This window comes from Eubalaena glacialis, chromosome 2, assembly GCF_028564815.1.
Source record: "Eubalaena glacialis isolate mEubGla1 chromosome 2, mEubGla1.1.hap2.+ XY, whole genome shotgun sequence".
Taxonomy (NCBI): domain Eukaryota; kingdom Metazoa; phylum Chordata; class Mammalia; order Artiodactyla; family Balaenidae; genus Eubalaena; species Eubalaena glacialis.
In genome coordinates this window covers 56329100-56351627 of record NC_083717.1, presented here as the reverse complement: position 1 = coordinate 56351627, position 22528 = coordinate 56329100, and the positions used below count along the sequence as shown (strand labels likewise).

Here is a 22528-nt window from a genome sequence, read left to right as displayed (position 1 = left end):
AGGCTGTGAAGCGTTTGAGCGTTTCCTCAGTGGTCTGGGCCGCGAAACCTGCCAGTTGGAAGCTTGCCGATACGTGGCCGGGAAGGTGGCCTAATTTCCGCTGTCAGGTCCCAACCTGTGTCATGGTTGCTGAAGCCCAACACTTCCCGTTGTGGGCATTCCCACGGGGTCACGGAAAGTGATATGGTCTAGTTGGCGAGAAGAGGCACTTGGGCCGAAGGTCGTTAGCCCCTTGAGTAGTGCCGGGCTGCATCTTGCCTGTAGGCAACTGCAGGTCGGAGGCAGGCCCCCCATGGGAGGTTCCCTTGCTTCTGGGAGCGCTGGGAGTGACCCCAAGGGCACATCAGATGTGCTTGTAGGTAGCAGGGTCTCCAGGTCCACGTAGATGTGACACCCACGGCCGGGAGGCAGGTCTCGTCCAGTCTTTGTGCTTTGGTCAGAAGGCGTGGCTGTGGGAGAGTGGGAGTCTGTGACCCATTTCAGCAGCCCCTGGGGGTTAAACTTCGCATGCGGCCTCTTGAAGCTGACAGGGGTCTTTCTCCTTTCAGTTGGGGGTCCAACCAGTGTGCTGTGTATAAACTATGGCGTTTACTGTTGGAGGTGTCTGCAGAGGGCCACAGCAACACCCAGAGACCAAGACGCGTATTCAGCGCCACACACAGGAACCCACAAGCGCATCCTCGTGTGCAGTCACAGTCACACACGCCCACTCACGTGAATACACAGATACAGTGTCTGACACACCGACCAATGTACGTGCCTAACTTCCTCCAGTCATGCTGTGAGACACGCAATCAGTTTTCGGTAATGGATAGTGTTACTTGGAAAGCAGGTTCTGGGCTCACGGCAAGGTAAGTGTTCGCAAGAATCATGTTCTCTGAACCGTGGTGCAATTCAGAAGCCTGCATGATTTCTATCCACTTCTCAGGTGCAGCTGCAGGGCAAGGCTGGCCGTCGGCAAAGACAAGAAGACCTTCGCGTTGTCTGATGACTGGATGTCCTAAGGAGAACTGGAAAAAGTGGGGCGGGCGAACGTTGCTGAGCGTGGCTCTGGATAACTCAGGACGGTAGGCATTCACCCATACTAAAATGTGCCATTGGATATTAGGTTTTCATCAGATGGACCCAGTGGCTGCAAGAGTGGATTGATTGTTGGTCTTGCTGAGTGGCCTGAAGACTGTGGATTCCCCAGGCTTTTGGAGTACTTCCGGGTCATGGCTCCTCTGCAGAGCCCCACGGCTTGCCCGTTTGTGTTCTGCAGCGTCCCAGCATGTGCTTGGATCGATGATGACACCCTTGTACGCATTCCTCGGAAAATCTGAACAAAATGAGTGAGAACGCTCTACCGTCTCCTCATCGAAACTGAGGTCCAGCACGTTTCCTCTCTCGGGGGTATGGGACAGTTAGGAGTGAGGGCCGACGTCCCCTGCTGACAGGCATGAAAACACCACTAAGTGCTCCAGCATTGGAGGGACTCCTGTGTGAGGGTCGACCGTGTCTGCCCATAAGCTGGGTCATCTATGAATCACCGGTCCCTGCTAAAAGACCGCTGAGGGAATACGAGGGGGCAGGCTCTCCTGCCAGTCTTCAGAGTCGGAGCGTGTGCTGGTGGAGGCCCAGTGAGCTTGCAGCTTGGAGAGGTGTGTTTTGGGCAGGATCACGCTTTGTGCATGCCGCTTCGGTGGTTGATTCTGGAAGCCAAAATGAGCAAGCTTCCCTGGTGTTCCTCTCTGATGTTGTGTGTGGTGTGGTGAGGTTCCTGAGTGCCCGGTGGGGCTGGAGCAGTGAGCGGGGGTGAGCTGGAGTTGAGCGATGGCAGAATGGGGCCGATGGACTAGGCCTCGGGGCTGCCCCTTTCAGCTCCTCTGCTGAAGCTGCCGGCACACTGTTGGTGCTAAGTGGATCATCGTGGAGTGGGCTGAGAATCGAGTGCAGCATTTAAGCCTGTGTGGTGGCTGGGTCCTGGAGAGAAAGTTAAGGTATCATGAGGACACGTGCTATGTAATGTCGTGGGATGGGCTGTCATCATTGTGTTACAGGCGCTGGCCTCAGCTTCCCGAGGATGTGTCTTGTTCGTGAAGGGCTGGCATCAGCTGCCTATGGAGGGGATGGCTTTGGCAGTTCATGAGGTTGTAGTGAGGTAGGTAACCTGTGTAGAGTTGCGATCCCATTTCCGGAGGAGTGACTCCACACGGGTGTCTTGCGGGACGTAGAGAAGATGGACATGCTGAGGCATCTGTGCCGGCCTCCTTGGGGGTAGGTGAGTTATGTGAACAAGCCCTTTGGTCGTTTTGTTCCTTCTTTTGGGAATGTGCAAAGCGATAGTGTTTCTCCCGGAGGGCATGACGCGGCCGGCCCATGTGGCATGCAGGCCGTTCGAAGAGCCAGAGCTTTATCCGGAGCAGTCCATTGGCCGGGAAGAGATGGGGACACTGTTGCCCTGCCAGGTGCCCTGCCGTGGCCAACCACCTTTCCCTTTCAGGCTTCCAAGTCCCCTCGCATGGCAGAGGTCTTCCATTGAAAGTCTGTCTGTGGTCCTCGGGGACAGTGCCTTTGATCACTGTGAGTTCCTCGGTAGTGTCGCTGTGGCAGTGGAGAATTGCCAGGATGCATGCGGTGCCATGGGCCTCATCAGAGCAGACAGGCTTGCGGTCTGTCTTCCCTGGTGTTCAGTGTCCCCGTGTTCGCATGATGTCTGTGGCTTCAAGTAGGGTTGAGTCGCCCTGCAGGCAGCAGGAGGGCACTTAGGACGAGGCTGTGAAGCGTTTGAGCGTTTCCTCAGTGGTCTGGGCCGCGAAACCTGCCAGTTGGAAGCTTGCCAATACGTGGCCGGGAAGGTGGCCTAATTTCCGCTGTCAGGTCCCAACCTGTGTCATGGTTGCTGAAGACCAACATTTCCCGTTGTGGGCATTCCCACGGGGTCACGGAAAGTGATATGGTCTAGTTGGCGAGAAGAGGCAATTGGGCCGAAGGTCGTTAGCCCCTTGAGTAGTGCCGGGCTGTATCTTGCCTGTAGGCAACTGCAGGTCGGAGGCAGGCCCCCCATGGGAGGTTCCCTTGGTTCTGGGAGCGCTGGGAGTGACCCCAAGGGCACATCAGATGTGCTTGTAGGTGGCAGGGTCTCCAGGTCCACGTAGATGTGACACCCACGGCCGGGAGGCAGGTCTCGTCCAGTCTTTGTGCTTTGGTCAAAAGGCGTGGCTGTGGGAGAGCGGGAGTCTGTGACCCATTTCAGCAGCCCCTGGGGGTTAAACTTCGCATGCGGCCTCTTGAAGCTGACAGGGGTCTTTCTCCTTTCAGTTGGGGGTCCAACCAGGGTGCTGTGCATAAACTATGGCGTTTACTGTTGGAGGTGTCTGCAGAGGGCCACAGCGACACCCAGAGACCAAGACGCGTATTCAGCGCCACACACAGGAACCCACAAGCGCATCCTCGTGCGCAGTCACAGTCACACACGCCCACTCACGTGAATACACAGATACAGTGTCTGACACACCGACCAATGTACGTGCCTAACTTCCTCCAGTCATGCTGTGAGACACGCAATCAGTTTTCGGTAATGGATAGTGTTACTTGGAAAGCAGGTTCTGGGCTCACGGCAAGGTAAGTGTTCGCAAGAATCATGTTCTCTGAACCGTGGTGCAATTCAGAAGTCTGCATGATTTCTGTCCCCTTCTCAGGTGCAGCTGCAGGGCAAGGCTGGCCGTCGGCAAAGACAAGAAGACCTTCGCGTTGTCTGATGACTGGATGTCCTAAGGAGAACTGGAAAAAGTGGGGCGGGCGCACATTGCTGAGCGTGGCTCTGGATAACTCAGGACGGTAGGCATTCACCCATAGGAAAATGTGCCATTGGATATTAGGTTTTCATCAGATGGGCCCAGTGGCTGCAAGAGTGGATTGATTGTTGGTCTTGCTGAGTGGCCTGAAGACTGTGGATTCCCCAGGCTTTTGGAGTACCTCCGGGTCATGGCTCCTCTGCAGAGCCCCACGGCCTGCCCGTTTGTGTTCTGCAGCGTCCCAGCATGTGCTTGGATCGATGATGACACCCTTGTATGCATTCCTTGGAAAATCTGAACAAAATGAGTGAGAACGCTCTACCGTCTCCTCATCGAAACTGAGGTCCAGCACGTTTCCTCTCTCGGGGGTATGGGACAGTTAGGAGTGAGGGCCGACGTCCCCTGCTGACAGGCATGCAAACACCACTAAGGGCTCCAGCAGTGGAGGGACTCCTGTGTGAGGGTCGACCGTGTCTGCCCATAAGCTGGGTCATCTATGAGTCCCCGGTCCCTGCTAAAAGACCGCTGAGGGAATACAAGAGGGCAGGCTCTCCTGCTAGTCTTCAGAGTCGGAGCGTGTGCTGGTGGAGGCCCAGTGAGCTTGCAGCTTGGAGAGGTGTGTTTTGGGCAGGATCACGCTTTGTGCATGCCGCTTCGGAGGTTGATTCTGGAAGCCAAAATGAGCAAGCTTCCCTGGTTGGAGCCTGGACTCTCAGGCCAGGCCTGTGGCCCTCTCTGATGTTGTGTGTGGTGTGGTGAGGTTCCTGAGTGCCCGGTGGGGCTGGAGCAGTGAGCGGGGGTGGGCTGGAGTTGAGCGATGGCAGAAGGGGGCCGATGGACTAGGCCTCGGGGCTGCCCCTTTCAGCTCCTCTGCTGAAGCTGCCGGCACACTGTTGGTGCTAAGTGGATCATCGTGGAGTGGGCTGAGAATCGAGTGCAGCATTTAAGCCTGTGTGGTGGCTGGGGGCCTGGAGAGAAAGTTAAGGTATCATGAGGACACGTCCTATGTAATGTCGTGGGATGGGCTGTCATCATTGTGTTGCAGGCGCTGGCCTCAGCTTCCCGAGGATGTGTCTTGTTCGTGAAGGGCTGGCATCAGCTGCCTATGGAGGGGATGGCTTTGGCAGTTCATGAGGTTGTAGTGAGGTAGGTAACCTGTGTAGAGTTGCGATCCCATTTCCGGAGGAGTGACTCCACACGGGTGTCTTGCGGGACGTAGAGAAGATGGACATGCTGAGGCATCTGTGCCGGCCTCCTTGGGGGTAGGTGAGTTATGTGAACAAGCCCTTTGGTCGTTTTGTTCCTTCTTTTGGGAATGTGCAAAGCGATAGTGTTTCTCCAGGAGGGCATGAGGCGGCCGGCCCATGTGGCATGCAGGCCGTTCGAAGAGCCAGAGCTTTATCCGGAGCAGTCCATTGGCCGGGAAGAGATGGGGACACTGTTGCCCTGCCAGGTGCCCTGCCGTGGCCAACCACCTTTCCCTTTCAGGCTTCCAAGTCCCCTCGCATGGCAGAGGTCTTCCATTGAAAGTCTGTCTGTGGTCCTCGGGGACAGTGCCTTTGATCACTGTGAGTTCCTCGGTAGTGTCGCTGTGGCAGTGGAGAATTGCCAGGATGCATGCGGTGCCATGGGCCTCATCACAGCAGACAGGCTTGCGGTCTGTCTTCCCTGGTGTTCAGTGTCTCTGTGTTCGCATGATGTCTGTGGCTTCAAGTAGGGTTGAGTCGCCCTGCAGGCAGCAGGAGGGCACTTAGGACGAGGCTGTGAAGCGTTTGAGCGTTTCCTCAGTGGTCTGGGCCGCGAAACCTGCCAGTTGGAAGCTTGCCGATACGTGGCCGGGAAGGTGGCCTAATTTCCGCTGTCAGGTCCCAACCTGTGTCATGGTTGCTGAAGCCCAACACTTCCCGTTGTGGGCATTCCCACGGGGTCACGGAAAGTGATATGGTCTAGTTGGCGAGAAGAGGCAATTGGACCGAAGTTCGTTAGCCCCTTGAGTAGTGCCGGGCTGCATCTTGCCTGTAGGCAACTGCAGGTCGGAGGCAGGCCCCCCATGGGAGGTTCCCTTGCTTCTGGGAGCGCTGGGAGTGACCCCAAGGGCACATCAGATGTGCTTGTAGGTGGCAGGGTCTCCAGGTCCACGTAGATGTGACACCCACGGCCGGGAGGCAGGTCTCGTCCAGTCTTTGTGCTTTGGTCAGAAGGCGTGGCTGTGGGAGAGCGGGAGTCTGTGACCCATTTCAGCAGCCCCTGGGGGTTAAACTTCACATGCGGCCTCTTGAAGCTGACAGGGGTCTTTCTCCTTTCAGTTGGGGGTCCAACCAGGGTGCTATGTATAAACAATGGAATTTACTGTTGGAGGTGTCTGCAGAGGGCCACAGCGACACCCAGAGACCAAGACGCGTATTCAGCGCCACACACAGGAACCCACAAGCGCATCCTCGTGCGCAGTCACAGTCACACACGCCCACTCACGTGAATACACAGATACAGTGTCTGACACACCGACCAATGTACGTGCCTAACTTCCTCCAGTCATGCTGTGAGACACGCAATCAGTTTTCGGTAATGGATAGTGTTACTTGGAAAGCAGGTTCTGGGCTCACGGCAAGGTAAGTGTTCGCAAGAATCATGTTCTCTGAACCGTGGTGCAATTCAGAAGCCTGCATGATTTCTGTCCACTTCTCAGGTGCAGCTGCAGGGCAAGGCTGGCCGTCGGCAAAGACAAGAAGACCTTCGCGTTGTCTGATGACTGGATGTCCTAAGGAGAACTGGAAAAAGTGGGGCGGGCGCACATTGCTGAGCGTGGCTCTGGATAACTCAGGACGGTAGGCATTCACCCATACGAAAATGTGCCATTGGATATTAGGTTTTCATCAGATGGGCCCAGTGGCTGCAAGAGTGGATTGATTGTTGGTCTTGCTGAGTGGCCTGAAGACTGTGGATTCCCCAGGCTTTTGGAGTACTTCTGGGTCATGGCTCCTCTGCAGAGCCCCACGGCCTGCCCGTTTGTGTTCTGCAGCATCCCAGCATGTGCTTGGATCGATGATGACACCCTTGTATGCATTCCTTGGAAAATCTGAACAAAATGAGTGAGAACGCTCTACCGTCTCCTCATCGAAACTGAGGTCCAGCACGTTTCCTCTCTCGGGGGTATGGGACAGTTAGGAGTGAGGGCCGACGTCCCCTGCTGACAGGCATGCAAACACCACTAAGGGCTCCAGCATTGGAGGTACTCCTGTGTGAGGGTCGACCTTGTCTGCACATAAGCCGGGTCATCTATGAGTCCCCGGTCCCTGCTGAAAGACCGCTGAGGGAATACAAGAGGGCAGGCTCTCCTGCTAGTCTTCAGAGTCGGAGCGTGTGCTGGTGGAGGCCCAGTGAGCTTGCAGCTTGGAGAGGTGTGTTTTGGGCAGGATCACGCTTTGTGCATGCCGCTTCGGAGGTTGATTCTGGAAGCCAAAATGAGCAAGCTTCCCTGGTTGGAGCCTGGAGCCTCAGGCCAGGCCTGTGGCCCTCTCTGATGTTGTGTGTGGTGTGGTGAGGTTCCTGAGTGCCCGGTGGGGCTGGAGCAGTGAGCGGGGGTGGGCTGGAGTTGAGCGATGGCAGAAGGGGGCCGATGGACTAGGCCTCGGGGCTGCCCCTTTCAGCTCCTCTGCTGAAGCTGCCGGCACACTGTTGGTGCTAAGTGGATCATCGTGGAGTGGGCTGAGAATCGAGTGCAGCATTTAAGCCTGTGTGGTGGCTGGGGGCCTGGAGAGAAAGTTAAGGTATCATGAGGACACGTCCTATGTAATGTCGTGGGATGGGCTGTCATCATTGTGTTGCAGGCCCTGGCCTCAGCTTCCCGAGGATGTGTCTTGTTCGTGAAGGGCTGGCATCAGCTGCCTATGGAGGGGATGGCTTTGGCAGTTCATGAGGTTGTAGTGAGGTAGGTAACCTGTGTAGAGTTGCGATCCCATTTCCGGAGGAGTGACTCCACACGGGTGTCTTGCGGGACGTAGAGAAGATGGACATGCTGAGGCATCTGTGCCGGCCTCCTTGGGGGTAGGTGAGTTATGGGAACAAGCCCTTTGGTCGTTTTGTTCCTTCTTTTGGGAACGTGCAAAGCGATAGTGTTTCTCCAGGAGGGCATGACGCGGCCGGCCCATGTGGCATGCAGGCCGTTCGAAGAGCCAGAGCTTTATCCGGAGCAGTCCATTGGCCGGGAAGAGATGGGGACACTGTTGCCCTGCCAGGTGCCCTGCCGTGGCCAACCACCTTTCCCTTTCAGGCTTCCAAGTCCCCTCGCATGGCAGAGGTCTTCCATTGAAAGTCTGTCTGTGGTCCTCGGGGACAGTGCCTTTGATCAGTGTGAGTTCCTCGGTAGTGTCGCTGTGGCAGTGGAGAATTGCCAGGATGCATGCGGTGCCGTGGGCCTCATCAGAGCAGACAGGCTTGCGGTCTGTCTTCCCTGGTGTTCAGTGTCCCCGTGTTCGCATGATGTCTGTGGCTTCAAGTAGGGTTGAGTCGCCCTGCAGGCAGCAGGAGGGCACTTAGGACGAGGCTGTGAAGCGTTTGAGCGTTTCCTCAGTGGTCTGGGCCGCGAAACCTGCCAGTTGGAAGCTTGCCGATATGTGGCCGGGAAGGTGGCCTAATTTCCGCTGTCAGGTCCCAACCTGTGTCATGGTTGCTGAAGCCCAACACTTCCCGTTGTGGGCATTCCCACGGGGTCACGGAAAGTGATATGGTCTAGTTGGCGAGAAGAGGCACTTGGGCCGAAGGTCGTTAGCCCCTTGACTAGTGCCGGGCTGTATCTTGCCTGTAGGCAACTGCAGGTCGGAGGCAGGCCCCCCATGGGAGGTTCCCTTGCTTCTGGGAGCGCTGGGAGTGACCCCAAGGGCACATCAGATGTGCTTGTAGGTGGCAGGGTCTCCAGGTCCACGTAGATGTGACACCCACGGCCGGGAGGCAGGTCTCGTCCAGTCTTTGTGCTTTGGTCAAAAGGCGTGGCTGTGGGAGAGCGGGAGTCTGTGACCCATTTCAGCAGCCCCTGGGGGTTAAACTTCGCATGCGGCCTCTTGAAGCTGACAGGGGTCTTTCTCCTTTCAGTTGGGGGTCCAACCAGTGTGCTGTGCATAAACTATGGCGTTTACTGTTGGAGGTGTCTGCAGAGGGCCACAGCGACACCCAGAGGCCAAGACGCGTATTCAGCGCCACACACAGGAACCCACAAGCGCATCCTCGTGCGCAGTCACAGTCACACACGCCCACTCACGTGAATACACAGATACAGTGTCTGACACACCGACCAATGTACGTGCCTAACTTCCTCCAGTCATGCTGTGAGACACGCAATCAGTTTTCGGTAATGGATAGTGTTACTTGGAAAGCAGGTTCTGGGCTCACGGCAAGGTAAGTGTTCGCAAGAATCATGTTCTCTGAACCGTGGTGCAATTCAGAAGCCTGCATGATTTCTGTCCCCTTCTCAGGTGCAGCTGCAGGGCAAGGCTGGCCGTCGGCAAAGACAAGAAGACCTTCGCGTTGTCTGATGACTGGATGTCCTAAGGAGAACTGGAAAAAGTGGGGCGGGCGCACATTGCTGAGCGTGGCTCTGGATAACTCAGGACGGTAGGCATTCACCCATACGAAAATGTGCCATTGGATATTAGGTTTTCATCAGATGGGCCCAGTGGCTGCAAGAGTGGATTGATTGTTGGTCTTGCTGAGTGGCCTGAAGACTGTGGATTCCCCAGGCTTTTGGAGTACCTCCGGGTCATGGCTCCTCTGCAGAGCCCCACGGCCTGCCCGTTTGTGTTCTGCAGCGTCCCAGCATGTGCTTGGATCGATGATGACACCCTTGTATGCATTCCTTGGAAAATCTGAACAAAATGAGTGAGAACGCTCTACCGTCTCCTCATCGAAACTGAGGTCCAGCACGTTTCCTCTCTCGGGGGTATGGGACAGTTAGGAGTGAGGGCCGACGTCCCCTGCTGACAGGCATGCAAACACCACTAAGGGCTCCAGCATTGGAGGGACTCCTGTGTGAGGGTCGACCGTGTCTGCCCATAAGCTGGGTCATCTATGAGTCCCCGGTCCCTGCTAAAAGACCGCTGAGGGAATACAAGAGGGCAGGCTCTCCTGCTAGTCTTCAGAGTCGGAGCGTGTGCTGGTGGAGGCCCAGTGAGCTTGCAGCTTGGAGAGGTGTGTTTTGGGCAGGATCACGCTTTGTGCATGCCGCTTCGGAGGTTGATTCTGGAAGCCAAAATGAGCAAGCTTCCCTGGTTGGAGCCTGGACTCTCAGGCCAGGCCTGTGGCCCTCTCTGATGTTGTGTGTGGTGTGGTGAGGTTCCTGAGTGCCCGGTGGGGCTGGAGCAGTGAGCGGGGGTGGGCTGGAGTTGAGCGATGGCAGAAGGGGGCCGATGGACTAGGCCTCGGGGCTGCCCCTTTCAGCTCCTCTGCTGAAGCTGCCGGCACACTGTTGGTGCTAAGTGGATCATCGTGGAGTGGGCTGAGAATCGAGTGCAGCATTTAAGCCTGTGTGGTGGCTGGGGGCCTGGAGAGAAAGTTAAGGTATCATGAGGACACGTCCTATGTAATGTCGTGGGATGGGCTGTCATCATTGTGTTGCAGGCGCTGGCCTCAGCTTCCCGAGGATGTGTCTTGTTCGTGAAGGGCTGGCATCAGCTGCCTATGGAGGGGATGGCTTTGGCAGTTCATGAGGTTGTAGTGAGGTAGGTAACCTGTGTAGAGTTGCGATCCCATTTCCGGAGGAGTGACTCCACACGGGTGTCTTGCGGGACGTAGAGAAGATGGACATGCTGAGGCATCTGTGCCGGCCTCCTTGGGGGTAGGTGAGTTATGGGAACAAGCCCTTTGGTCGTTTTGTTCCTTCTTTTGGGAATGTGCAAAGCGATAGTGTTTCTCCAGGAGGGCATGAGGCGGCCGGCCCATGTGGCATGCAGGCCGTTCGAAGAGCCAGAGCTTTATCCGGAGCAGTCCATTGGCCGGGAAGAGATGGGGACACTGTTGCCCTGCCAGGTGCCCTGCCGTGGCCAACCACCTTTCCCTTTCAGGCTTCCAAGTCCCCTCGCATGGCAGAGGTCTTCCATTGAAAGTCTGTCTGTGGTCCTCGGGGACAGTGCCTTTGATCACTGTGAGTTCCTCGGTAGTGTCGCTGTGGCAGTGGAGAATTGCCAGGATGCATGCGGTGCCATGGGCCTCATCAGAGCAGACAGGCTTGCGGTCTGTCTTCCCTGGTGTTCAGTGTCCCCCTGTTCGCATGATGTCTGTGGCTTCAAGTAGGGTTGAGTCGCCCTGCAGGCAGCAGGAGGGCACTTAGGACGAGGCTGTGAAGCGTTTGAGCGTTTCCTCAGTGGTCTGGGCCGCGAAACCTGCCAGTTGGAAGCTTGCCGATACGTGGCCGGGAAGGTGGCCTAATTTCCGCTGTCAGGTCCCAACCTGTGTCATGGTTGCTGAAGCCCAACACTTCCCGTTGTGGGCATTCCCACGGGGTCACGGAAAGTGATATGGTCTAGTTGGCGAGAAGAGGCAATTGGACCGAAGTTCGTTAGCCCCTTGAGTAGTGCCGGGCTGCATCTTGCCTGTAGGCAACTGCAGGTCGGAGGCAGGCCCCCCATGGGAGGTTCCCTTGCTTCTGGGAGCGCTGGGAGTGACCCCAAGGGCACATCAGATGTGCTTGTAGGTGGCAGGGTCTCCAGGTCCACGTAGATGTGACACCCACGGCCGGGAGGCAGGTCTCGTCCAGTCTTTGTGCTTTGGTCAGAAGGCGTGGCTGTGGGAGAGCGGGAGTCTGTGACCCATTTCAGCAGCCCCTGGGGGTTAAACTTCGCATGCGGCCTCTTGAAGCTGACAGGGGTCTTTCTCCTTTCAGTTGGGGGTCCAACCAGGGTGCTATGTATAAACTATGGCATTTACTGTTGGAGGTGTCTGCAGAGGGCCACAGCGACACCCAGAGACCAAGACGCGTATTCAGCGCCACACACAGGAACCCACAAGCGCATCCTCGTGCGCAGTCACAGTCACACACGCCCACTCACGTGAATACACAGATACAGTGTCTGACACACCGACCAATGTACGTGCCTAACTTCCTCCAGTCATGCTGTGAGACACGCAATCAGTTTTCGGTAATGGATAGTGTTACTTGGAAAGCAGGTTCTGGGCTCACGGCAAGGTAAGTGTTCGCAAGAATCATGTTCTCTGAACCGTGGTGCAATTCAGAAGCCTGCATGATTTCTGTCCACTTCTCAGGTGCAGCTGCAGGGCAAGGCTGGCCGTCGGCAAAGACAAGAAGACCTTCGCGTTGTCTGATGACTGGATGTCCTAAGGAGAACTGGAAAAAGTGGGGCGGGCGCACATTGCTGAGCGTGGCTCTGGATAACTCAGGACGGTAGGCATTCACCCATACGAAAATGTGCCATTGGATATTAGGTTTTCATCAGATGGGCCCAGTGGCTGCAAGAGTGGATTGATTGTTGGTCTTGCTGAGTGGCCTGAAGACTGTGGATTCCCCAGGCTTTTGGAGTACTTCTGGGTCATGGCTCCTCTGCAGAGCCCCACGGCCTGCCCGTTTGTGTTCTGCAGCATCCCAGCATGTGCTTGGATCGATGATGACACCCTTGTATGCATTCCTTGGAAAATCTGAACAAAATGAGTGAGAACGCTCTACCGTCTCCTCATCGAAACTGAGGTCCAGCACGTTTCCTCTCTCGGGGGTATGGGACAGTTAGGAGTGAGGGCCGACGTCCCCTGCTGACAGGCATGCAAACACCACTAAGGGCTCCAGCATTGGAGGGACTCCTGTGTGAGGGTCGACCTTGTCTGCACATAAGCCGGGTCATCTATGAGTCCCCGGTCCCTGCTGAAAGACCGCTGAGGGAATACAAGAGGGCAGGCTCTCCTGCTAGTCTTCAGAGTCGGAGCGTGTGCTGGTGGAGGCCCAGTGAGCTTGCAGCTTGGAGAGGTGTGTTTTGGGCAGGATCTCGCTTTGTGCATGCCGCTTCGGAGGTTGATTCTGGAAGCCAAAATGAGCAAGCTTCCCTGGTTGGAGCCTGGAGCCTCAGGCCAGGTCTGTGGCCCTCTCTGATGTTGTGTGTGGTGTGGTGAGGTTCCTGAGTGCCCGGTGGGGCTGGAGCAGTGAGCGGGGGTGGGCTGGAGTTGAGCGATGGCAGAAGGGGGCCGATGGACTAGGCCTCGGGGCTGCCCCTGTCAGCTCCTCTGCTGAAGCTGCCGGCACACTGTTGGTGCTAAGTGGATCATCGTGGAGTGGGCTGAGGATCGAGTGCAGCATTTAAGCCTGTGTGGTGGCTGGGGGCCTGGAGAGAAAGTTAAGGTATCATGAGGACACGTGTTATGTAATGTCGTGGGATGGGCTGTCATCATTGTGTTGCAGGCGCTGGCCTCAGCTTCCCGAGGATGTGTCTTGTTCGTGAAGGGCTGGCATCAGCTGCCTATGGAGGGGGCTTTGGCAGTTCATGAGGTTGTAGTGAGGTAGGTAACCTGTGTAGAGTTGCGATCCCATTTCCGGAGGAGTGACTCCACACGGGTGTCTTGCGGGACGTAGAGAAGATGGACATGCTGAGGCATCTGTGCCGGCCTCCTTGGGGGTAGGTGAGTTATGTGAACAAGCCCTTTGGTCGTTTTGTTCCTTCTTTTGGGAATGTGCAAAGCGATAGTGTTTCTCCAGGAGGGCATGACGCGGCCGGCCCATGTGGCATGCAGGCCGTTCGAAGAGCCAGAGCTTTATCCGGAGCAGTCCATTGGCTGGGAAGAGATGGGGACACTGTTGCCCTGCCAGGTGCCCTGCCGTGGCCAACCACCTTTCCCTTTCAGGCTTCCAAGTCCCCTCGCATGGCAGAGGTCTTCCATTGAAAGTCTGTCTGTGGTCCTCGGGGACAGTGCCTTTGATCACTGTGAGTTCCTCGGTAGTGTTGCTGTGGCAGTGGAGAATTGCCAGGATGCATGCGGTGCCGTGGGCCTCATCAAAGCAGACAGGCTTGCGGTCTGTCTTCCCTGGTGTTCAGTGTCCCCGTGTTCGCATGACGTCTGTGGCTTCAAGTAGGGTTGAGTCGCCCTGCAGGCAGCAGGAGGGCACTTAGGACGAGGCTGTGAAGCGTTTGAGCGTTTCCTCAGTGGTCTGGGCCGCGAAACCTGCCAGTTGGAAGCTTGCAGATACGTGGCCGGGAAGGTGGCCTAATTTCCGCTGTCAGGTCCCAACCTGTGTCATGGTTGCTGAAGCCCAACACTTCCCGTTGTGGGCATTCCCACAGGGTCACGGAAAGTGATATGGTCTAGTTGGCGAGAAGAGGCACTTGGGCCGAAGGTCGTTAGCCCCTTGAGTAGTGCCGGGCTGCATCTTGCCTGTAGGCAACTGCAGGTCGGAGGCAGGCCCCCCATGGGAGGTTCCCTTGCTTCTGGGAGAGCTGGGAGTGACCCCAAGGGCACATCAGATGTGCTTGTAGGTGGCAGGGTCTCCAGGTCCACGTAGATGTGACACCCACGGCCGGGAGGCAGGTCTCGTCCAGTCTTTGTGCTTTGGTCAGAAGGCGTGGCTGTGGGAGAGCGGGAGTCTGTGACCCATTTCAGCAGCCCCTGGGGGTTAAACTTCGCATGAGGCCTCTTGAAGCTGACAGGGGTCTTTCTCCTTTCAGTTGGGGGTCCAACCAGGGTGCTGTGTATAAACTATGGCATTTACTGTTGGAGGTGTCTGCAGAGGGCCACAGCGACACCCAGAGACCAAGACGCGTATTCAGCGCCACACACAGGAACCCACAAGCGCATCCTCGTGCGCAGTCACAGTCACACACGCCCACTCACGTGAATACACAGATACAGTGTCTGACACACCGACCACTGTACGTGCCTAACTTCCTCCAGTCATGCTGTGAGACACGCAATCAGTTTTCGGTAATGGATAGTGTTACTTGGAAAGCAGGTTCTGGGCTCACGGCAAGGTAAGTGTTCGCAAGAATCATGTTCTCTGAACCGTGGTGCAATTCAGAAGCCTGCATGATTTCTGTCCCCTTCTCAGGTGCAGCTGCAGGGCAAGGCTGGCCGTCGGCAAAGACAAGAAGACCTTCGCGTTGTCTGATGACTGGATGTCCTAAGGAGAACTGGAAAAAGTGGGGCGGGCGCACATTGCTGAGCGTGGCTCTGGATAACTCAGGACGGTAGGCATTCACCCATACGAAAATGTGCCATTGGATATTAGGTTTTCATCAGATGGGCCCAGTGGCTGCAAGAGTGGATTGATTGTTGGTCTTGCTGAGTGGCCTGAAGACTGTGGATTCCACAGGCTGTTGGAGTACTTCCGGGTCATGGCTCCTCTGCAGAGCCCCACGGCCTGCCCGTTTGTGTTCTGCAGTGTCCCAGCATGTGCTTGGATCGATGATGACACCCTTGTATGCATTCCTTGGAAAATCTGAACAAAATGAGTGAGAACGCTCTACCGTCTCCTCATCGAAACTGAGGTCCAGCACGTTTCCTCTCTCGGGGGTATGGGACAGTTAGGAGTGAGGGCCGACGTCCCCTGCTGACAGGCATGCAAACACCACTAAGGGCTCCAGCATTGGAGGGACTCCTGTGTGAGGGTCGACCGTGTCTGCCCATAAGCTGGGTCATCTATGAATCCCCGGTCCCTGCTAAAAGACCGCTGAGGGAATACAAGAGGGCAGGCTCTCCTGCTAGTCTTCAGAGTCGGAGCGTGTGCTGGTGGAGGCCCAGTGAGCTTGCAGCTTGGAGAGGTGTGTTTTGGGCAGGATCACGCTTTGTGCATGCCGCTTCGGAGGTTGATTCTGGAAGCCAAAATGAGCAAGCTTCCCTGGTTGGAGCCTGGAGCCTCAGGCCAGGCCTGTGGCTCTCTCTGATGTTGTGTGTGATGTGGTGAGGTTCCTGAGTGCCCGGTGGGGCTGGAGCAGTGAGCGGGGGTGGGCTGGAGTTGAGCGATGGCAGAAGGGGGCCGATGGACTAGGCCTCGGGGCTGCCCCTTTCAGCTCCTTTGCTGAAGCTGCCGGCACACTGTTGGTGCTAAGTGGATCATCGTGGAGTGGGCTGAGAATCGAGTGCAGCATTTAAGCCTGTGTGGTGGCTGGGGGCCTGGAGAGAAAGTTAAGGTATCATGAGGACACGTCCTATGTAATGTCGTGGGATGGGCTGTCATCATTGTGTTGCAGGCGCTGGCCTCAGCTTCCCGAGGATGTGTCTTGTTCGTGAAGGGCTGGCATCAGCTGCCTATGGAGGGGATGGCTTTGGCAGTTCATGAGGTTGTAGTGAGGTAGGTAACCTGTGTAGAGTTGCGATCCCATTTCCGGAGGAGTGACTCCACACGGGTGTCTTGCGGGACGTAGAGAAGATGGACATGCTGAGGCATCTGTGCCGGCCTCCTTGGGGGTAGGTGAGTTATGTGAACAAGCCCTTTGGTCGTTTTGTTCCTTCTTTTGGGAATGTGCAAAGCGATAGTGTTTCTCCAGGAGGGCATGACGCGGCCGGCCCATGTGGCATGCAGGCCGTTCGAAGAGCCAGAGCTTTATCCGGAGCAGTCCATTGACCGGGAAGAGATGGGGACACTGTTGCCCTGCCAGGTGCCCTGCCGTGGCCAACCACCTTTCCCTTTCAGGCTTCCAAGTCCCCTCGCATGGCAGAGGTCTTCCATTGAAAGTCTGTCTGTGGTCCTCGGGGACAGTGCCTTTGATCACTGTGAGTTCCTCGGTAGTGTCGCTGTGGCAGTGGAGAATTGCCAGGATGCATGCGGTGCCGTGGGCCTCATCAAAGCAGACAGGCTTGCGGTCTGTCTTCCCTGGTGTTCAGTGTCCCCGTGTTCGCATGATGTCTGTGGCTTCAAGTAGGGTTGAGTCGCCCTGCTGGCAGCAGGAGGGCACTTAGGACGAGGCTGTGAAGCGTTTGAGCGTTTCCTCAGTGGTCTGGGCCGCGAAACCTGCCAGTTGGAAGCTTGCCGATACGTGGCCGGGAAGGTGGCCTAATTTCCGCTGTCAGGTCCCAACCTGTGTCATGGTTGCTGAAGCCCAACACTTCCCGTTGTGGGCATTCCCACGGGGTCACGGAAAGTGATATGGTCTAGTTGGCGAGAAGAGGCACTTGGGCCGAAGGTCGTTAGCCCCTTGAGTAGTGCCGGGCTGCATCTTGCCTGTAGGCAACTGCAGGTCGGAGGCAGGCCCCCCATGGGAGGTTCCCTTGCTTCTGGGAGCGCTGGGAGTGACCCCAAGGGCACATCAGATGTGCTTGTAGGTGGCAGGGTCTCCAGGTCCACGAAGATGTGACACCCACGGCCGGGAGGCAGGTCTCGTCCAGTCTTTGTGCTTTGGTCAGAAGGCGTGGCTGTGGGAGAGCGGGAGTCTGTGACCCATTTCAGCAGCCCCTGGGGGTTAAACTTCGCATGCGGCCTCTTGAAGCTGACAGGGGTCTTTCTCCTTTCAGTTGGGGGTCCAACCAGGGTGCTGTGTATAAACTATGGCATTTACTGTTGGAGGTGTCTGCAGAGGGCCACAGCGACACCCAGAGACCAAGACGCGTATTCAGCGCCACACACAGGAACCCACAAGCGCATCCTCGTGCGCAGTCACAGTCACACACGCCCACTCACGTGAATACACAGATACAGTGTCTGACACACCGACCAATGTACGTGCCTAACTTCCTCCAGTCATGCTGTGAGACACGCAATCAGTTTTCGGTAATGGATAGTGTTACTTGGAAAGCAGGTTCTGGGCTCACGGCAAGGTAAGTGTTCGCAAGAATCATGTTCTCTGAACCGTGGTGCAATTCAGAAGCCTGCATGATTTCTGTCCCCTTCTCAGGTGCAGCTGCAGGGCAAGGCTGGCTGTCGGCAAAGACAAGAAGACCTTCGCGTTGTCTGATGACTGGATGTCCTAAGGAGAACTGGAAAAAGTGGGGCGGGCGCACATTGCTGAGCGTGGCTCTGGATAACTCAGGACGGTAGGCATTCACCCATACGAAAATGTGCCATTGGATATTAGGTTTTCATCAGATGGGCCCAGTGGCTGCAAGAGTGGATTGATTGTTGGTCTTGCTGAGTGGCCTGAAGACTGTGGATTCCCCAGGCTTTTGGAGTACTTCCGGGTCATGGCTCCTCTGCAGAGCCCCACGGCCTGCCCGTTTGTGTTTTGCAGTGTCCCAGCATGTGCTTGGATCGATGATGACACCCTTGTATGCATTCCTTGGAAAATCTGAACAAAATGAGTGAGAACGCTCTACCGTCTCCTCATCGAAACTGAGGTCCAGCACGTTTCCTCTCTCGGGGGTATGGGACAGTTAGGAGTGAGGGCCGACATCCCCTGCTGACAGGCATGCAAACACCACTAAGGGCTCCAGCATTGGAGGGACTCCTGTGTGAGGGTCGACCGTGTCTGCCCATAAGCTGGGTCATCTATGAATCCCCGGTCCCTGCTAAAAGACCGCTGAGGGAATACAAGAGGGCAGGCTCTCCTGCTAGTCTTCAGAGTCGGAGCGTGTGCTGGTGGAGGCCCAGTGAGCTTGCAGCTTGGAGAGGTGTGTTTTGGGCAGGATCACGCTTTGTGCATGCCGCTTCGGAGGTTGATTCTGGAAGCCAAAATGAGCAAGCTTCCCTGGTTGGAGCCTGGAGCCTCAGGCCAGGCCTGTGGCCCTCTCTGATGTTGTGTGTGATGTGGTGAGGTTCCTGAGTGCCCGGTGGGGCTGGAGCAGTGAGCGGGGGTGGGCTGGAGTTGAGCGATGGCAGAAGGGGGCCGATGGACTAGGCCTCGGGGCTGCCCCTTTCAGCTCCTCTGCTGAAGCTGCCGGCACACTGTTGGTGCTAAGTGGATCATCGTGGAGTGGGCTGAGAATCGAGTGCAGCATTTAAGCCTGTGTGGTGGCTGGGGGCCTGGAGAGAAAGTTAAGGTATCATGAGGACACGTCCTATGTAATGTCGTGGGATGGGCTGTCATCATTGTGTTGCAGGCGCTGGCCTCAGCTTCCCGAGGATGTGTCTTGTTCGTGAAGGGCTGGCATCAGCTGCCTATGGAGGGGATGGCTTTGGCAGTTCATGAGGTTGTAGTGAGGTAGGTAACCTGTGTAGAGTTGCGATCCCATTTGCGGAGGAGTGACTCCACACGGGTGTCTTGCGGGACGTAGAGAAGATGGACATGCTGAGGCATCTGTGCCGGCCTCCTTGGGGGTAGGTGAGTTATGTGAACAAGCCCTTTGGTCGTTTTATTCCTTCTTTTGGGAATGTGCAAAGCGATAGTGTTTCTCCAGGAGGGCATGACGCGGCCGGCCCATGTGGCATGCAGGCCGTTCGAAGAGCCAGAGCTTTATCCGGAGCAGTCCATTGGCCGGGAAGAGATGGGGACACAGTTGCCCTGCCAGGTGCCCTGCCGTGGCCAACCACCTTTCCCTTTCAGGCTTCCAAGTCCCCTCGCATGGCAGAGGTCTTCCATTGAAAGTCTGTCTGTGGTCCTCGGGGACAGTGCCTTTGATCACTGTGAGTTCCTCGGTAGTGTCGCTGTGGCAGTGGAGAATTGCCAGGATGCATGCGGTGCCGTGGGCCTCATCAAAGCAGACAGGCTTGCGGTCTGTCTTCCCTGGTGTTCAGTGTCCCCGTGTTCGCATGATGTCTGTGGCTTCAAGTAGGGTTGAGTCGCCCTGCAGGCAGCAGGAGGGCACTTAGGACGAGGCTGTGAAGCGTTTGAGCGTTTCCTCAGTGGTCTGGGCCGCGAAACCTGCCAGTTGGAAGCTTGCCGATACGTGGCCGGGAAGGTGGCCTAATTTCCGCTGTCAGGTCCCAACCTGTGTCATGGTTGCTGAAGCCCAACACTTCCCGTTGTGGGCATTCCCACGGGGTCACGGAAAGTGATATGGTCTAGTTGGCGAGAAGAGGCAATTGGGCCGAAGTTCGTTAGCCCCTTGAGTAGTGCCGGGCTGCATCTTGCCTGTAGGCAACTGCAGGTCGGAGGCAGGCACCCCATGGGAGGCTCCCTTGCTTCTGGGAGCGCTGGGAGTGACCCCAAGGGCACATCAGATGTGCTTGTAGGTGGCAGGGTCTCCAGGTCCACGTAGATGTGACACCCACGGCCGGGAGGCAGGTCTCGTCCAGTCTTTGTGCTTTGGTCAGAAGGCGTGGCTGTGGGAGAGCGGGAGTCTGTGACCCATTTCAGCAGCCCCTGGGGGTTAAACTTCGCATGCGGCCTCTTGAAGCTGACAGGGGTCTTTCTCCTTTCAGTTGGGGGTCCAACCAGGGTGCTGTGTATAAACTATGGCATTTACTGTTGGAGGTGTCTGCAGAGGGCCACAGCGACACCCAGAGACCAAGACGCGTATTCAGCGCCACACACAGGAACCCACAAGCGCATCCTCGTGCGCAGTCACAGTCACACACGCCCACTCACGTGAATACACAGATACAGTGTCTGACACACCGACCAATGTACGTGCCTAACTTCCTCCAGTCATGCTGTGAGACACGCAATCAGTTTTCGGTAATGGATAGTGTTACTTGGAAAGCAGGTTCTGGGCTCACGGCAAGGTAAGTGTTCGCAAGAATCATGTTCTCTGAACCGTGGTGCAATTCAGAAGCCTGCATGATTTCTGTCCCCTTCTCAGGTGCAGCTGCAGGGCAAGGCTGGCCGTCGGCAAAGACAAGAAGACCTTCGCGTTGTCTGATGACTGGATGTCCTAAGGAGAACTGGAAAAAGTGGGGCGGGCGCACATTGCTGAGCGTGGCTCTGGATAACTCAGGACGGTAGGCATTCACCCATACGAAAATGTGCCATTGGATATTAGGTTTTCATCAGATGGGCCCAGTGGCTGCAAGAGTGGATTGATTGTTGGTCTTGCTGAGTGGCCTGAAGACTGTGGATTCCCCAGGCTTTTGGAGTACTTCCGGGTCATGGCTCCTCTGCAGAGCCCCACGGCCTGCCCGTTTGTGTTCTGCAGCGTCCCAGCATGTGCTTGGATCGATGATGACACCCTTGTATGCATTCCTTGGAAAATCTGAACAAAATGAGTGAGAACGCTCTACCGTCTCCTCATCGAAACTGAGGTCCAGCACGTTTCCTCCCTCGGGGGTATGGGACAGTTAGGAGTGAGGGCCGACGTCCCCTGCTGACAGGCATGCAAACACCACTAAGGGCTCCAGCATTGGAGGGACTCCTGTGTGAGGGTCGACCGTGTCTGCCCATAAGCTGGGTCATCTATGAGTCCCCGGTCCCTGCTAAAAGACCGCTGAGGGAATACAAGAGGGCAGGCTCTCCTGCTAGTCTTCAGAGTCGGAGCGTGTGCTGGTGGAGGCCCAGTGAGCTTGCAGCTTGGAGAGGTGTGTTTTGGGCAGGATCACGCTTTGTGCATGCCGCTTCGGAGGTTGATTCTGGAAGCCAAAATGAGCAAGCTTCCCTGGTTGGAGCCTGGAGCCTCAGGCCAGGCCTGTGGCCCTCTCTGATGTTGTGTGTGGTGTGGTGAGGTTCCTGAGTGCCCGGTGGGGCTGGAGCAGTGAGCGGGGGTGGGCTGGAGTTGAGCGATGGCAGAAGGGGGCCGATGGACTAGGCCTCGGGGCTGCCCCTTTCAGCTCCTCTGCTGAAGCTGCCGGCACACTGTTGGTGCTAAGTGGATCATCGTGGAGTGGGCTGAGAATCGAGTGCAGCATTTAAGCCTGTGTGGTGGCTGGGAGCCTGGAGAGAAAGTTAAGGTATCATGAGGACACGTCCTATGTAATGTCGTGGGATGGGCTGTCATCATTGTGTTGCAGGCGCTGGCCTCAGCTTCCCGAGGATGTGTCTTGTTCGTGAAGGGCTGGCATCAGCTGCCTATGGAGGGGATGGCTTTGGCAGTTCATGAGGTTGTAGTGAGGTAGGTAACCTGTGTAGAGTTGCGATCCCATTTCCGGAGGAGTGACTCCACACGGGTGTCTTGCGGGACGTAGAGAAGATGGACATGCTGAGGCATCTGTGCCGGCCTCCTTGGGGGTAGGTGAGTTATGTGAACAAGCCCTTTGGTCGTTTTATTCCTTCTTTTGGGAATGTGCAAAGCGATAGTGTTTCTCCAGGAGGGCATGACGCGGCCGGCCCATGTGGCATGCAGGCCGTTCGAAGAGCCAGAGCTTTATCCGGAGCAGTCCATTGGCCGGGAAGAGATGGGGACACAGTTGCCCTGCCAGGTGCCCTGCCGTGGCCAACCACCTTTCCCTTTCAGGCTTCCAAGTCCCCTCGCATGGCAGAGGTCTTCCATTGAAAGTCTGTCTGTGGTCCTCGGGGACAGTGCCTTTGATCACTGTGAGTTGCTCGGTAGTGTCGCTGTGGCAGTGGAGAATTGCTAGGATGCATGCGGTGCTGTGGGCCTCATCAAAGCAGACAGGCTTGCGGTCTGTCTTCCCTGGTGTTCAGTGTCCCCCTGTTCGCATGATGTCTGTGGCTTCAAGTAGGGTTGAGTCGCCCTGCAGGCAGCAGGAGGGCACTTAGGACGAGGCTGTGAAGCGTTTGAGCGTTTCCTCAGTGGTCTGGGCCGCGAAACCTGCCAGTTGGAAGCTTGCCGATACGTGGCCGGGAAGGTGGCCTAATTTCCGCTGTCAGGTCCCAAACTGTGTCATGTTTGCTGAAGCCCAACACTTCCCGTTGTGGGCATTCCCACGGGGTCACGGAAAGTGATATGGTCTAGTTGGCGAGAAGAGGCAATTGGGCCGAAGTTCGTTAGCCCCTTGAGTAGTGCCGGGCTGCATCTTGCCTGTAGGCAACTGCAGGTCGGAGGCAGGCCCCCCATGGGAGGTTCCC

At 56.4% G+C, this 22528-nt stretch overlaps 8 non-coding genes across 8 annotated transcripts; all 8 read left to right on the top strand.

Annotated features, from left to right (window-relative positions):
• The first annotated feature begins 1278 nt into the window (after window positions 1–1278).
• LOC133086554 (small nucleolar RNA SNORD116) lies at window positions 1279–1371 on the top strand. The gene has a single exon (XR_009700306.1). It is a non-coding gene; the product is annotated as a small nucleolar RNA SNORD116 (small nucleolar RNA).
• Window positions 1372–4030: 2659 nt separating this feature from the next.
• LOC133086291 (small nucleolar RNA SNORD116) lies at window positions 4031–4123 on the top strand. Its single transcript, XR_009700050.1, has one exon. It is a non-coding gene; the product is annotated as a small nucleolar RNA SNORD116 (small nucleolar RNA).
• Window positions 4124–6812: 2689 nt separating this feature from the next.
• Window positions 6813–6905, top strand: LOC133086290 (small nucleolar RNA SNORD116). The gene has a single exon (XR_009700049.1). It is a non-coding gene; the product is annotated as a small nucleolar RNA SNORD116 (small nucleolar RNA).
• Window positions 6906–9594: 2689 nt separating this feature from the next.
• Window positions 9595–9687, top strand: LOC133086289 (small nucleolar RNA SNORD116). The gene has a single exon (XR_009700048.1). It is a non-coding gene; the product is annotated as a small nucleolar RNA SNORD116 (small nucleolar RNA).
• A 2689-nt stretch (window positions 9688–12376) lies between these two features.
• On the top strand, window positions 12377–12469 carry LOC133086287 (small nucleolar RNA SNORD116). The gene has a single exon (XR_009700046.1). It is a non-coding gene; the product is annotated as a small nucleolar RNA SNORD116 (small nucleolar RNA).
• Window positions 12470–15155: 2686 nt separating this feature from the next.
• Window positions 15156–15248, top strand: LOC133086286 (small nucleolar RNA SNORD116). The gene has a single exon (XR_009700045.1). It is a non-coding gene; the product is annotated as a small nucleolar RNA SNORD116 (small nucleolar RNA).
• Window positions 15249–17937: 2689 nt separating this feature from the next.
• LOC133086285 (small nucleolar RNA SNORD116) lies at window positions 17938–18030 on the top strand. Its single transcript, XR_009700044.1, has one exon. It is a non-coding gene; the product is annotated as a small nucleolar RNA SNORD116 (small nucleolar RNA).
• Window positions 18031–20719: 2689 nt separating this feature from the next.
• LOC133086284 (small nucleolar RNA SNORD116) lies at window positions 20720–20812 on the top strand. The gene has a single exon (XR_009700043.1). It is a non-coding gene; the product is annotated as a small nucleolar RNA SNORD116 (small nucleolar RNA).
• Window positions 20813–22528: the final 1716 nt, after the last annotated feature.